The sequence below is a fragment of the Cuculus canorus genome, chromosome 26 (assembly GCF_017976375.1).
Source record: "Cuculus canorus isolate bCucCan1 chromosome 26, bCucCan1.pri, whole genome shotgun sequence".
In the NCBI taxonomy this organism is placed as follows: Eukaryota; Metazoa; Chordata; class Aves; order Cuculiformes; family Cuculidae; genus Cuculus; species Cuculus canorus.
Window position 1 is genome coordinate 695,102 of NC_071426.1, and position 14,410 is coordinate 709,511.

Sequence of the window (14,410 nt, forward strand, 5' to 3'; positions counted from 1 at the left end):
AGCATAATAGTACTCCCAGGAATATCAAGCCTGAACATAAAGGGACCAACCCACAGGGCTAGATGTGAACATGAAATGCAAAAAGGTGTTTTGCAGGTTGCGAATTTCCACAGGTCCTGTGATCATTAAGCGCAGAGGATACACTTTGAGGTCATATTTATGCTCACATACAAATACCTAACAAAAGCAGAGGGCTTGGCCAGGTCTGGCTCAAAGTCTGCTGGAGCCCAGAGGAGCTGTTTGCCTGGCATGGGTGGTTTGGCATGAGGCTGACAACTGTCTCGGACAGACACAGTGCAAGCTGTTCTCTCATTCCGTAAAGACACAAAGTAGAGACACGTGAAAACTACGCAGACAGTCCATCAGGCACTGTCAGATGCTCCTCGGCACGCCTGAATCTCCAATTAGGAGTGAGAACTGTGCAGTCGGCACATCTGGATATCTGGTAGGGTTTTATTCCAGGGTCAGGGGATAATGACCCCCAAAGTTTAAAGGCCTTCAACACAGCTGTACAGCAACCCTGCTAAATCCTGCTGTCAGTTTGAAGGCTTGTTAGCAACACTCCTCTGGTTTATCCCTGTGATTAACAAGTGTCCAGTTGCTTAGACCATAGGAAAGAGCATGGACTATCTAGGTTTAGAGTTCACCCTCCAAATACAAAAGAAACAGTATTTTTTCCTCATTACTTGGCTATTTGGGGCTTCTTGTTTTGTTTCTTAAGGGGGAAAGTTGTTCTGGTCACAAATCTGAGTCCATTAACAATAATAAATGTCTCAAATTACCTCTACTGGAAGTTTTTAACCTCACTGGTATTCGTTTGATCACTCCCAACACAGACACTTGGGGTTATGTAGGGATCAGATCCTTAAGCAAGCGTAATAACTAGCTGTGCACACAAACACAGTGAGACATCACCAATATGAGTGGGAGAACACAAACGGACACCACCAGAATGAAAGCTGCACGAGTGTATGTTCATACAGCCACTCGCATATGCAGATATCCGACTGTCCAGAGACACACAGGCACGTAGAGGATCTCTGAGCATGTGCTCAGCCGTGTTTATCAGCACAACCATCATGTATGCACACTGGTGTATTTGCACAGCCACGTGCGCCCAGCTGATGCAGTCTCAGGAAGACTTGCCCATTCTGTAAGCAAGGGAAAGGTTCAAAACCTTCTTTCCAGAGGAAAGAAGTACCTGGCTCACTATTCACAAAGCCAATCTTTCTAATTAAAACGCTTCTGCTCAAATGCATAACATTATCACGAATTATTGCCAGATGCAAAAATAAGAACCAGAGGTGGGCAAATCCACTCTAATCTGACTCTGGGTCTTAGTTTTGCCTACAATTCTGAGTTTGTCCCTGCATTCTATGCCTACCATCCGCCTGCCAGCATCAAGACATCATGTATACGATAGCTATGGCCCTGCCACTGCTTCTACCCTGTGATAGGCTACTCCAGTACTGCAGCAGTTCCTCCTCCCCTCCCCAGTTTTACTATTCATATTAAATCTTCATCAATGCAGCAGAGAAGCCAGCTACATAGAAAAACAGGGGGAAGGAGCTTTGGCTCACACTGCATTTTTTCCCAGGCCCCAAAGGTGGTGCTCTTGCATTTACTGTTCAGGCCAGCACGCTTCGGCAAATGGACTATTTTTTTTATTAAAGAAAACATTAAATCAAGTTGCCTGTAGATTAAAACTGTGTATTGTTTAACTTCACAAGCCATATTTAAGTCTGACACCTGCATGTATGCCTTTGCCATTAACACGTCTGCTGCATCCATATTCCTGCTGCTGCTGCACTTCCTTTTAGCCAGAGATATTGACTGGTGCGCGGTGGCCCTAGTTCAGAAGCCTTAGCAAGGTTTGAGCAGAAAATGGACTGAAGAACAGACCCTCCAAGCCCTCTCACAGACCCCGAGCAACCACAGAAGAACCTACAGCTGCACTGGTTCACAAGTCCCTTTTCCCATGTTTCTGTAACATCAGCTTCATGCATTGGAGGCTACAGCTTGAGATGATCTGCAATGGCTGAGCGCTTATCTTGGCACCATCCAAGCCCACGAACGGAACAAAACTGCCACTGCAGAGCCCAAAGAGTGGAGAAAAGTGGGTACAGTGAGAACAGGCTGCAGATAAAACAGAAGCATGGACTGCGAGAAGCAGGCAGACAGTTGTGCTGTGATACCATGATGGGAAATGCAATGGTTGGCTTGCATGGTTCCCTCATTCAGTGGTTGTGGTATCACAGAAAGCAAGCTGCCCAGTTTTCAAAGGGGACGGCTACTTAATGCCTCTCTGACATCCACAGCTTCTGAGCAGCCCAGGACTAAAGATCCCTCCACGTCCTGTGCATCAGAGCAGTTTTCAGAGCACAGCACACCAAAAAAATATCAAATATCAGGAATGCCAATATAAATGTCAAGCACTTTTAGGAAGTACAGGTTTCATTCAGCTAATGTTCATGGATGATTTCCATGCAGTCTTTAAAGGAGGGGGCAAAGGGTAAGCTCCTCACCATTGTACGCCGTGGGGAGGAGTGTTCTTGCTCCTACAAGTGATGAAAAGAAGAATGATCGGAACTGATAGAGGTCAAAGCTGTGAAGACCAGGCAAAAAAAAAGATTAAATAGAACCTGAGAAAGATGAAAAGTAAAATTCCGCACTCTCTCTCCTCCAAAAGAAACTGCTATTATAATTTTTAAATCATCTCCTTGTGCTGTGACACCCACAAGAAATTAGCTGACTAAGCCGTCTGAATTCATCTATTTCATGAATTTATCTGATGAATGAATTGCTCATCTCCACGAAGGAAGGAAACACAAGGACACTGAAGCTGGAGCGTGGAAGTGCAAGAAGGTAAAAGGGGAAGGTATAATGGGAGATGGTGAAGAACGGATTTTATGTATTCAGTGCATTAAAAGAAGAAATATTATAATGCATAACTTAAAAAGCAAGGATATTCATGCTGGCTACTCGCCTTGGCTCTAAGGAGAGTCCATTAGGGCTTCAAATTGAAAATGAAAACTCCAGGGTCTGCTCATAGCTGGCCAACATTTTCCAACTGCAGACTTTGGAGTAACTCTTACTCCAAGTTTTAGGGAAACACCTGCAACAGACAGACTTTCCATGTAATGGTATTTATCTACTCAGAGCTGAAATCGGACTAAAGTGTTGCTCAGTGAAATTTATAGATGTTTTTACCGAAATGATTACAAATGACCACAATAGTAATTTTTAAACTGATGACCAACATTCAAGGAAGTATAGGTGATAAAACACAGATCAAAAAAGAAATTATATTTATTTCAAGTGGATTATTTTAATTGTAAATGTGGAAAAGAAATGCAAACCAGCAGTGAGTTCCTGTTATCAGTAGAGAGGTCAACCTAAATATGCGTGAATGCTGCATTATAAATTTCCACATTTATCGGCAATAAACAGCTATCAAAGTGGAAATGCAGAAAGGTCCAGCAGGAAAGCTATTCTTCTCTTTTAGCATCCTTAACACTGCCAATACATATGTTTGAAGAGAGAAAATGGCACACCATTGTGTATTTGCCCCTTCTAACCTCTGCACCTCAATATTTCATGATTCCTTTAGTGCCATCTTTACCTTCCCAGCTTTTGATTGAAGTAAAAGCTGATCATCAGTAAAACATCCCTTATCAGCTTCATAGGCCAAAAGCACCTGGAAACATTTCTCTGTTCTCCGCATCCTTCTTAATGAAAGCAGAAAGCTCTCTTCTGCACTGTAAGTGTATGAGATTGATAAAGATTGTATTTATTTTTTCCCCCCCTTATAAGAACTTAATGAGACAAAATTGGTAGCTCCTAATCAGGCGTTGGCCTTTTCATCTCTCCAGGGTTTATTTACAAAAGCTTATTAGAGCAAAGCGCTCTAAGTGATATGCAGCAATAACTAGAGTATTGCTTAACGATCCCTAGCAGGCAGCACAAAGCATGGAAAATTAAACGGAAAAGGTGTTTAAACAAGTGTTTTCTCCTGTAAATAGAACCCTTCCTCCCACTGCCACCACTGCCCGCAATGCAGTTGAATCCCCTGGCTGGACTGCATCTTCCCAGTCTGCCACATCACTGCACTGAGTCGGGTGTTTGGTGCCTGTGACATCAAGGCTTGAACAGCTCTGAACCCAGCAGAGGCAGCTCCCCACAAGAAAGGAGCTGGAGTAGTTTTGCGATCCACTATATCTGATTTTCCAGCTTCAACACAATTTCCACATTGAAAAAAAAATGGTAACTATCAATGTTCAGTTAAAGGCACAGCCATCATTTCTATTTCAGGAGCATACAGCTACTGCACTTTTTAAACAGGAACCAGTTTTTAAGTCAGCAGAGATCCCTCGGTTCCCAAATCCACTATTTTATTATAATAATCCATTTCATTATAATAATTCATTATTTTTGACACTACTCACTGAACCGTCTCGACGATAAGGAAGACGGGCAAGCATTACTGCAAGAGAATGTTACCAAAAAGACACCAACACCCTTCTCTCCACCTAGGAAGATGCTCCATGTCCATCTATTGTCCAGAGAAGCTTTCAGCAATGAATGCCTTTTAACTTTCACTAGAGCAGCAGTTTTTCTGCTTGATCGCTTCCTTCTGTTCCACTTCTTGCACACACCCCCTTTTTTAGGACACAGGGTTTAAACATGACTGGAAATAGGGAGTTACTGGTCAGGTACCTCAAAGCCCATCCAGTTCCCTCCCTTGCCATGGGCAGGGACACCTCCCACTGGATCAGGGGCTCCGAGCCCCATCCAACCTGGCCTTGAATCCCTCCAGAGATGGGGCAGCCACCACTGCTCTGGGCAGCCTGGGCCAGGGCCTCCCCACTCTCACAGGAGAACATATCACCCCAAGATCTTATCTCCACCTCCACTCTTTCAGCTTAAAACCATTCCCCCCATCCTGTCCCTACACTATCTAATAAGGACCCTAAAAGTTACTCTATGTCTTAGTTTTCACCTCTAAAATCAGAATAACATCCAACTCTTTCAGACTTGGCAAGAATTTGGGCAATCTTAAAACCTAATTAAGAACGGGAAGTGCAAGGAAGGGCCAAAGAACCTGGGATTTTGGAGAGAGCAAACCCATAATAGGCTTCCAACAGGATCTGCTGCTTTTCCACACACACTGCCAGTTCTGCTTACAAATAGAGCAATACAGTTGCTCCTTCTGTAATTTGCTTCTTCAGTTTCATCCCGATAAATAGAAACACCCTGCTTGCATAGGGAAGGAGAACTTACTTTATCATAGGAAGTAATCACACCATACACAAAACAACCACTCTTGGTAATTAAACGACTTCCAGCCCCTTTCTCTGTTCGCTTTCAGCATCGCACTGACGGGCTGTTTATCTTTGGCACAGCAGAAGCAGAGGAAGCAGCAAAATGTTCCTGTAGCAATTCACTCGCAGGAGGAGGGGGAGAGTCAAAAAGGCTGAAGACAAACACATTCAGTCTTTGATGCCAGCATCATTCCTTGAAATAAATACTCAACCAAGGATCAAGTCTCTTAGTAATTGTTCAGGTGGCTATTTTTGATAGAGACCTGTCAACTCACTTGCTTGGAATATGAGGTGCTTTGTGTCCTATCCAGATGTTTCTCCAGCACTGGAGCTACGCTCCAGCTGTGCAGAAACCTGCATCTTGCTCTGCTGTTCCCATTTGAAGGGGGTGTTTCCACATGAGGAGGAGCAGACTCATGTGCTGATAGACTGAAGAGAGTAAACAGTTTGAATACAAAGAGTAAGGAGAAAGAACTACCCAGTTCCTTCCTACAGCCAATTAAGAAGTTTGCCTTGTAATTAATGCACTGGCATAAAGACGGCACATGGGAAGGCAGTTTCCATCTCTACCACACACTCCATATGGGATCTCGTGCATGTAAGTCAAAGCTCAGTGTCACCCTACCTGAGTAACAGGGATGCTAATTCTCTGCAGATTGTGTATTTATATGAAATCCTTCCAGCTGGGATTGCCCTTCGTACACTTGTACAATGGGATGTTGACCTCAGCTGGGGTTCCTAGCTGCTGCCTGCCCTGGTACAAAGGAACTTTCCTACGAGCTCAGGATCAGCTGTCTGGATCAGAACACTAAGCTTGTGAAGGTTTCCGCTTCAGTCTCACCTCTGCAAATAATTGACTGCAGTGAATATGGATGCAAAACAAAAGAAAAGCTGCGAGCACACTTCCCTGGCAAGGTTAATCCACAGTCCAATAGACCCTGCATTGCAGCTTGGTTCCTCCCTGACCCTCCCTCAAAACACATGGTTGCTGAAAATATGGGTCTCTGGCTCCAAGCCCATTCTCCATCGACAGACACGCTGTTTGAGTGCTCTCAATTTGCATCTGTCATTATCTTTTGTGTGTGCCGAGGTTTAATGTGCAATAAATGTAAATGGGTGATATATATTCTGCATTTTATTAGCTCTCATTTCTCCTTGGCATCATACACAGATGTTATGGCTCACAAGAGCTGCTTCCTGGTCTACTAGAAAGTCCCCCAAACAGGGATTTTTTTGCTATTACTACCAGCTATTTTTCTCTGGAAAAATCAAGAGTAGCAATTTGTAATCATTAATGAAATTATAAACTAACTTTGCCCATTTTCTCACTAGCTTTCAGCAGCTTTGACTCAAGACTTGTCCAAGAGATCAAAGAAACCGAGCTGACAAATGCAGGACGAGAGCCTCCTGGTGCATCCTGCTTTTGGCCTAAATTGGTCAGAACAGACAAACTCTGCTCTCAGGCACATCCCATAAGCCATTAGTGATGAGCATTTCTATGTAGCCATGCTCATAGTTTGTCTTATTAAAGAGATATCCTCTGTCCGCACAATAAGGAGCAGAATGTTCTGTTCCTGCCCAAGTTCCCCATCAGTACTTGAAATCATTCCTTTCATCTTCTAAATATTAAAGGATGAAGGGGTAATATACACAAACACAGCCTGCTTTGAAGCCATTCAGACTAAAGACCTATAATTCGGGTAATGGTGATGGCCAAGCCTAGCTCTTCAACAGATAATTTATGCCACTCGGCTTGCACATTCCCCCTTCCACTCCTGATGCATTTTCCCACATGCAAAAACCACTCCTGTGTTTCCATCCATCCAGCTGGCATTCACAGCAGATTGAGGAGAGCACAGCACAAGGACTGCTCCAGGGAAAGAGGCTGGAGGAGGGTGAGCTGATTTGCTCTGCAGCCTTCAGATCCTCAGTGAACACACACACACAAAGTCACAGGCATGAGGAGTGTCTCGGCTTAAACATCAAGTACATGCAAACACTGCTTTGTTAGTCCTGGTTGCTGCTGCAAAGAGGCTTCTATGTGCTGAACAGGCTCTCAGCCATCACCTTTCCCTGGCCTGTAACCACATGGGCACATTTAACACAGTCCCCTCAACAGCTTCACTGCCTTCGTTCAGCTCCCTCCAACCAGCACTAAACAGGAAACCCTGAAACCAGAACATCACCTTGCAGTTGCCTCCCATAATACAAGTGCAAAATTTATACTTCTCCATTGAAAGCTGGTGGATTTTATCAGTTCCTGTGAAGTTTCAGGACAATTACATCTCCCTCATGTTTCAGATTTCCCACCTATAAAATGGAAATAACCCTGCCTTTCCCCCTACCTCATGCCTTATGGTTTTAGCATATTGTTGCATCAGGGAAGGAACAAGCTCTTAGGGTACAGAAAAGATTCACTACCAAAATAGCTGCAGAGGTTTAAATTATTCTTTTCTTGACAGATGTTACTGTCCTTAAAGCTCTGCTGGTGAAACAGAGCCCATGAAATCTCTCCGTATGCTTTAATGAAAAAATTGGCTCAGTTCTAGCTGTGGCAGTAGACACTCTGATCCAGGCATAAGTGTACGCAACTGATAAAAGGGGTCCAGAACCCCCAGGAGCACAGGAAACTACATCCATGTTCCCTTGCAGCAAAAAGACATGGTGTGCTGGTCATTCCTTGAGAGGGCAACTGACAACCGGCTCCCTTGCCTTTTAATGCTCTCTGGATCTCATTGAGTGAAAAAGTGTTATTCTGGATTTAGAAAGGTGAACATGGGAGCAAAGCTAAGACAAGCGACAACACATTAAAGCCTACTGCTCCTATCAGTCAGCTGTATAGCAAAGATGCCTGGCAGTTTAATTGCCTTTATACTAATAACTTAGATTTCTTATTCCCTGTTTAGGACCTACATATAGATGCAACACTGGGACACAGGTAAGTCCTCTCTGTAGATTTCCAGTGCGCTCTCAGACACCTGTGAGCAGGACACAGCGACACTAAGGCAGCTCTGTGGTTTCCATGGGTAGCATCGACACATTCACTTTCTATCACCATGGATTCAGCTCCCATTAATAAGCTCCTGACTGCATAAAAGGAGCTGCCAAACACATGACTTCTAGGCACATGCATGGCTGCATCCCCACGTGAGCACGATTCCCTGCTGTGGAAAACGGCTGCGGGGCAGAAAGGAAAGGGCACTGGCTCCTCTGTGCTCCTGGCCCAACACACTCACAAAAGACAAAAATATCAGCCTTGGCAAGCCCACAGACAGCTCAGATCACCCTCATGTAATAATGGCACACTGATGGTTTCCAGCTTGGGGAGAAAGACTCTGTGCATACCGTATTCAGATTAATTCACAATTAATATCCTCAGGTTACATTATACATTAGCAGGAATCCACCAGTAAATACAGCTTAAAACCAGGGATGTGTGTGGTGGACTAGAACACCAGCTTACAGCTAAGCACATGACTTTCGCCACACAACGGTCTGAGAAGGTGTTCACATCTCCTTTCAGGTAGAACAGGATAAGAGATCAGATCCTACATATGGCTTCAGCTGGGATTGTGGCCACCTTGCAAAAATTATTTAGCTATCAAAACTTCAGTCCTCATCAATGTGCTCAGGTCATTCATCCAGTCAGAATAAAAATTGGCTCAAGCATGAAAGGTATTCTTCATCCAGGGAGGTCAGCTTTCTCACTTGACTCACAACCATGCTAGAATTATTACACCGGAAACAGTTATTGTTGAAATAAAACCAATTTTAAGGTTCTTCGTAAATTACTTATTTTATGGATCTTGCAATAAAACTACCAAATAGTTTAATCATATACTAAAAAGGCTAGAACAAGCTAATAAAAAGGAAGCTTATTGTGAAGGAGGAGAAAAACAATGCCAGCAATCTGCAGTCTAAAATCTAGAGCAATTAAAAGGCTGGGACATGGCACTTGTGGGACAGGTTCACCATGGGTACAACTGACCACATTCTACTGAAGATCCTGGTGCTACACTGAGAAGAACCAGCTGAAAAGCTACCACAGAGATTGCGTTACTCTTTCAGATACAAGTGAGAAAAGCTGAATTTAATACAACTGATGAAAAAAAAGAGACTAAAATTTTTCACAGCTCTTTCTAGATAAGAAGCTTGGAGTGATGAGAGAATCACAGAATCAGAACAGTTCGGATTGGAAGGGGCCTTAAAGATCATTCAGTTCTAAGCCCCTGCCGTGGGCAGGGACACCTCCCACTGCATCAGGGGCTCCAAGCCCCATCCAACCTGGCCTTGAACACCTCCAGGGATGGAGCAGCCACAACTGGGGCCTCCCCACCCTCACAGCAAAACATTCCTGCTTTAGATCTCATCTCAATCTCCACTGTTCCAGCTGAAAACCATTCCTTCTCATGCTGTCCCCATCCTCCCTGATTAAGAGCCCCTCCTCAGCTTTCCCAGAGCCCCTTTCAGCACTGGAAGCTGCTCTAAGGTCTCCCCAGAGCCTTCTCTTCTCCAGGCTAAACAACCCCACCTCTCTCAGCCTGTCCTAGTACAGGAGGTTCTCCAATGCTCGGATCATCTCTGCAGCCTCCTCCGGACTCGCCCCAACAGCTCCATGTAATGTCTTATGCTATTGCTTGGTCTTGACACTAGACTATTTTGTGATCACGTAAGCCAAGGCAGAGGGCATGTAATCTTACCTCTGTGAGAACTTCCCACTTCACTCCCTTTGCATCAGCGTACACAGTTCAGCTCCCCACACACCGAGGCAGGCAGTATTTAATCACCAGTTCTCCTCAGTCTCATCACAGGTCCCTAAAATAAAATAAAAGCCTTTGTCAGTTGTATATTCTCACAAATGTTCAAGTCTGGAGTTAAAAACCATACAAACAGCTCATACATATTAGGACCAAATAAATTCATTTACCACTTTCTGCATTTTGTCTTTGATCATGGTATTTCTGCTACAAGGATATTCAAATTAAATCAAAGCAAAAGAGATAAAAGCCTGCTGACTTTAGTTGATCCAACCATCCAAGGAAAAAGTACATGTTTTATTACTGCATCTAACTGGGTTACCGATGAAGGGAGACGGAACTCTGAAAGTCAAATGCCCTTCAGTGCTGCATGGGTGTGCTTCATCCCTGTACCACAGCCCAGTGCAACACATCACTTTGCTTCCACCAAGACCTGTGCAGGTGGTAAGGCTAACACCTTAGAAAGTTACACTTCCAGTGCTCAAAATTCTCAAATGCAAACTACCATTGAATGTAAAGTATTGGATCAATTATTTTCAGTTGAGCATTTATTGCTTCCACCAGCCTGAAATACAAAAGCACAGTCACACCTGCACTTCAGTCTGTCTGCAACCATGTACCAGTGCTCTCAGAAGAGGGAGCTGGAGTTAAAATCATAGAATCATTTGGTTGAAAAAGACGTTTGGGATCATCAAGTCCTACCATGCCTGTCCACTACTAAACCATCCCTGAGCACCTCATCTGGTCTTTCAAACACCTCCAGGGATGGAGACCCAACCACTCCCCTGGGCAGCCTCTGCCAGTGCCCGACAATCCTTTTGGTGAAGAAATTTTTCCTGACGCCTAATCTGAAGCTGCCCTGGTGCAACTTGAGGCCATTTCCTCTCATCCTATCACCTATCGCTTAGGAGGAGTTGCTAAAAGATGTTCATACACACTGTACACAAAGGCCAGTGAAGGATTCTCCCTGCCTTATTTTCTCACCCTCGCAGTTTCAGAGCCTTAACATCCTTCTCTACTCTTGCATCCTTTTATAACTCAATTATCTATTCTATAACATATTTATGAAGATTAACCACCAAGAAGTGTGGGAACTGTACAAATAGAGCAGGAACAATAAAACAACCATACAAAACCTTTTTACAGACACTGCGGATAGTTGCACTGTAAACCCATCTCTTAATGATTCTGCCAGCACTGCAGATGAAATAATGAGGCTGCATAATTGATATCCCATACAAAAACTAAAACCAGGATGCATTTAAAAATCAAATGCAGCTCTCAATAAGCACGTTTCAAAGAAAGGGTAGGTCAAAAATATGATGTTGTCATTACATGGTCAATAGTTTAAAAGGACAAACATATTTCAAAGAAATCACACTGGATTCATTCAGAATTCATGAATCGTAGAATCACAGAACGGTTTGGGTTGGAAGGGACCTCAAAGCCCATCCAGTTCCACCCCCCCGGCATAGTACTGTGAACCAGAAAGGAGCAGATAGAGTGAGTGCCCTCTGGAAATCACTTGTCTCCAACACCAAAGTGTTAAACTCCTTTCAACAGTACCGGAATTCTGAGCAGTTCATATTAACTATGATTGTTCTTATAGTTAATTAAGCAAATTGATAAGAAAACTAAAATATCCAATATGGCACATTTCAGTGACAAATCCTAACTATTGTCTTTAATTATTGACTTTTCATCAGCAAATTAAGCAAACGGCTCTTTTCCATAGCCTTACAGTGACTGGTCAAGGAAAAGGCCACACTGAACAGCTCTTCCTCTCCATTGGCTGTTGGAGAAGATGCTTCAAGGCCATTGTAGCTGCTATTAAAAGGACGCAGAGCCAAGCAAAAAAAATTATATAGTCAGTCTTGCTAAATTAGTTTACCTAAAATTGTATGTGTGAGTGATTTTAATCAAAATCTAATTTCCCCTCTTTTTAGAGTAACTGAAATGAGATTTTTCTAATTTACTTTTCGCGGTTCAAGTTTCTCATAATTCTTCTATAGTGGTGACAGCACCGTGAAAAGCGTCTGCTGCTACAAAGCATTAAAAAAAATTAGATTTTCAAATTGATGTGCTAAATTAAAAATGTTTAATGTTTCTCATCAAAGGCACAGGAGTATGTGTAGGGCCTTTGGTACAGTTAGAGGCACAAGACTTTTTTCATCTGTTTCTCTAATTCACATCCCAAGGCAACTCTGCTGCAAAAATTAACAAGCTACAAGCAAAAAGTGTTGTAAAATAATGTCTTCAGAGAAACCACCTTTTAATTTCTCCCCCTTCCCATTGCTGCTCTGACCTTAAGGATGCCATAATAAAAATAGACGCTGTGTTCCGTTTCATACTAACTTCAGATGGAGTTTGACTGAGTTTTTTTCAGAGCACCTGAGCCCTCTGGGCAATTTTAATCCTCTGGGCTTGACTTGACAATTCCCAGGTTTGAGGAAATCACATTATTTCTGTAAATTGACTAAAATGATTACTACATTCAAATCTATGCTTTTGACCTAAGCAGCTGCTTGTGAAGGAGCTCAGAGGTGGGATGGGACTGCTTGAATAGCTGCTGAAGGTTTAAATGGTACAAGGATTCCTTGTTAACAACCACAGATTGCTCAGCGTGGCCGCTTCTGCAGTGGCAGAAGCTTGGAAATGGGGCACAAGTCTGCTGTGGGGTCTGTATTTATGCTGCTCTCCTGCTGATTTAAAGTGGAAATGAAGATGCTCAATGAGATGACTCCACACAGAATGGCCATATGTTGACCACATTGCTTTAAAGGGAAGAAAATCAAAACGCCAGCAATGCCCACTGGCCCTGTATTCAACCATGGCTTTTTTTTTTTTGCAATCGCAGCACTCATCGCAAATAAAAAATGAAAAGCACATTCACTATATTTGCATAAATATAATTGCTTTCATTTAAATGCATTTTTTTTCTGCCAGGCACAAACAAAGCCTGCTGGTGAGACAAGTGCCACCGAAGACAAGGCTATGTATTTCTCAAGCCCAAATTGCATAAGAATGAACAAGAGGCTGTTCTGTTTCCAGTCATCCTCAAATATTTAGCAACTTGGTACAGAAACACACAGAAGAGGAATCGGATATTGTGCACAACAGATGTAAGACTGCTGAGCCATGGTCTGTCTGTCCAGGGAGGAAAGACGCTTCTTTACCACCTTTACAGTAAGAAATATGAGTTAAAGAACTCTTTCCAATAAATCCAGGGATAATCTGTTCTTAAGAGCTGTTTGCAGAGTAGGTGACATACCCCAACTCCTTGCCTGTCTGTAAACACGCTCACTACAGAAGGGTGGACAGCAGGACAACTGCCAGGAAGGCTGCACTGGAGAGAAGAAAGAAGGAGAAATCAAGCACTGAATACCCTTTGTCTCTTCAAGAGTGGAGAACTGAATCAGACAAAAACCAAAACAGATCACAGTGAGAAACAGGTTGAATAACAACTGCACCCTTTGCCTCTCTGGGTCATACCGAGCAAAGAATTCACACTCACCACCAAGGCATCACCTAAACCCTCAGCACACAGGCAGCATAAGCTGGGAGTTTCTCCACTCCATTAAGATTCATCAGCTGCAAATAAAAAAGCAGAGCCTGGATACACACTGTCTCTCCCCAGCTGCATCACCATTCAAAATAAGCCACCCTCCATCCCTTCCTTCTGCTGAATTACCAGGAACAGTACATTAATTTGGGGGACACAAGAGAAAAGAGAATCTGTGACTATCATTTACATCTGTTACTAGCCACAGCAATGAATAAAATTATTAGACTTGTAGGTTCTTTATCCAAGTAGGCAGTTTCTATCTAAAAAGCAGCTCCTTAATTTAAGCTTTCTCTCTAAACTTCTGATTCCAAATTCTCTGCAAACCCACGGCAGCTCAGCACAGCTCATCTGATTCAGGCAGAGGGAGGGAAAGATATACATGCATGCACACACTTTTTATGCCATTCACAATCCTCATACTGCATATCCTCCTGCTGGTAATAATTCTCATCTACTCATGTAAAGCCTCCTACAGCAGCGTTCTCCTTCACCAGGCTGAGATGAAACAAAACAGGCCAGACACGTGTTTCATAGAGCAGCAGAACAGATTCATGCACCCACTGATCTGGAAACCCAAGACATTTTGATGACACAGAAACGAGGTTGGATCCCATTACACACCAAGACAACTCCAGCCACCTTTCTCCTTCCCATGGATCACTGATATTTAGTGGGTGGCTGGAGGAGGCTGTGGATGTTGGGGCACCTTCAGTGCTAATAATTTCAGAATAAGCATCAATGATGACACCCAAAACAGCACCTGAAGA

General features: G+C 43.3%; 1 long non-coding RNA gene across 1 annotated transcript in view; it reads right to left on the reverse strand.

Annotated features, from left to right (window-relative positions):
• Positions 1 to 14,410, reverse strand: part of LOC128849209 (uncharacterized) — a 60,659-nt gene that overhangs the window by 38,133 nt on the left and 8,116 nt on the right. Inside the window, exon 2 of the long non-coding RNA XR_008447200.1 lies at positions 10,022 to 10,136. This is a non-coding gene — a long non-coding RNA (uncharacterized LOC128849209). The remainder of the gene's footprint in view (positions 1 to 10,021; positions 10,137 to 14,410) is intronic.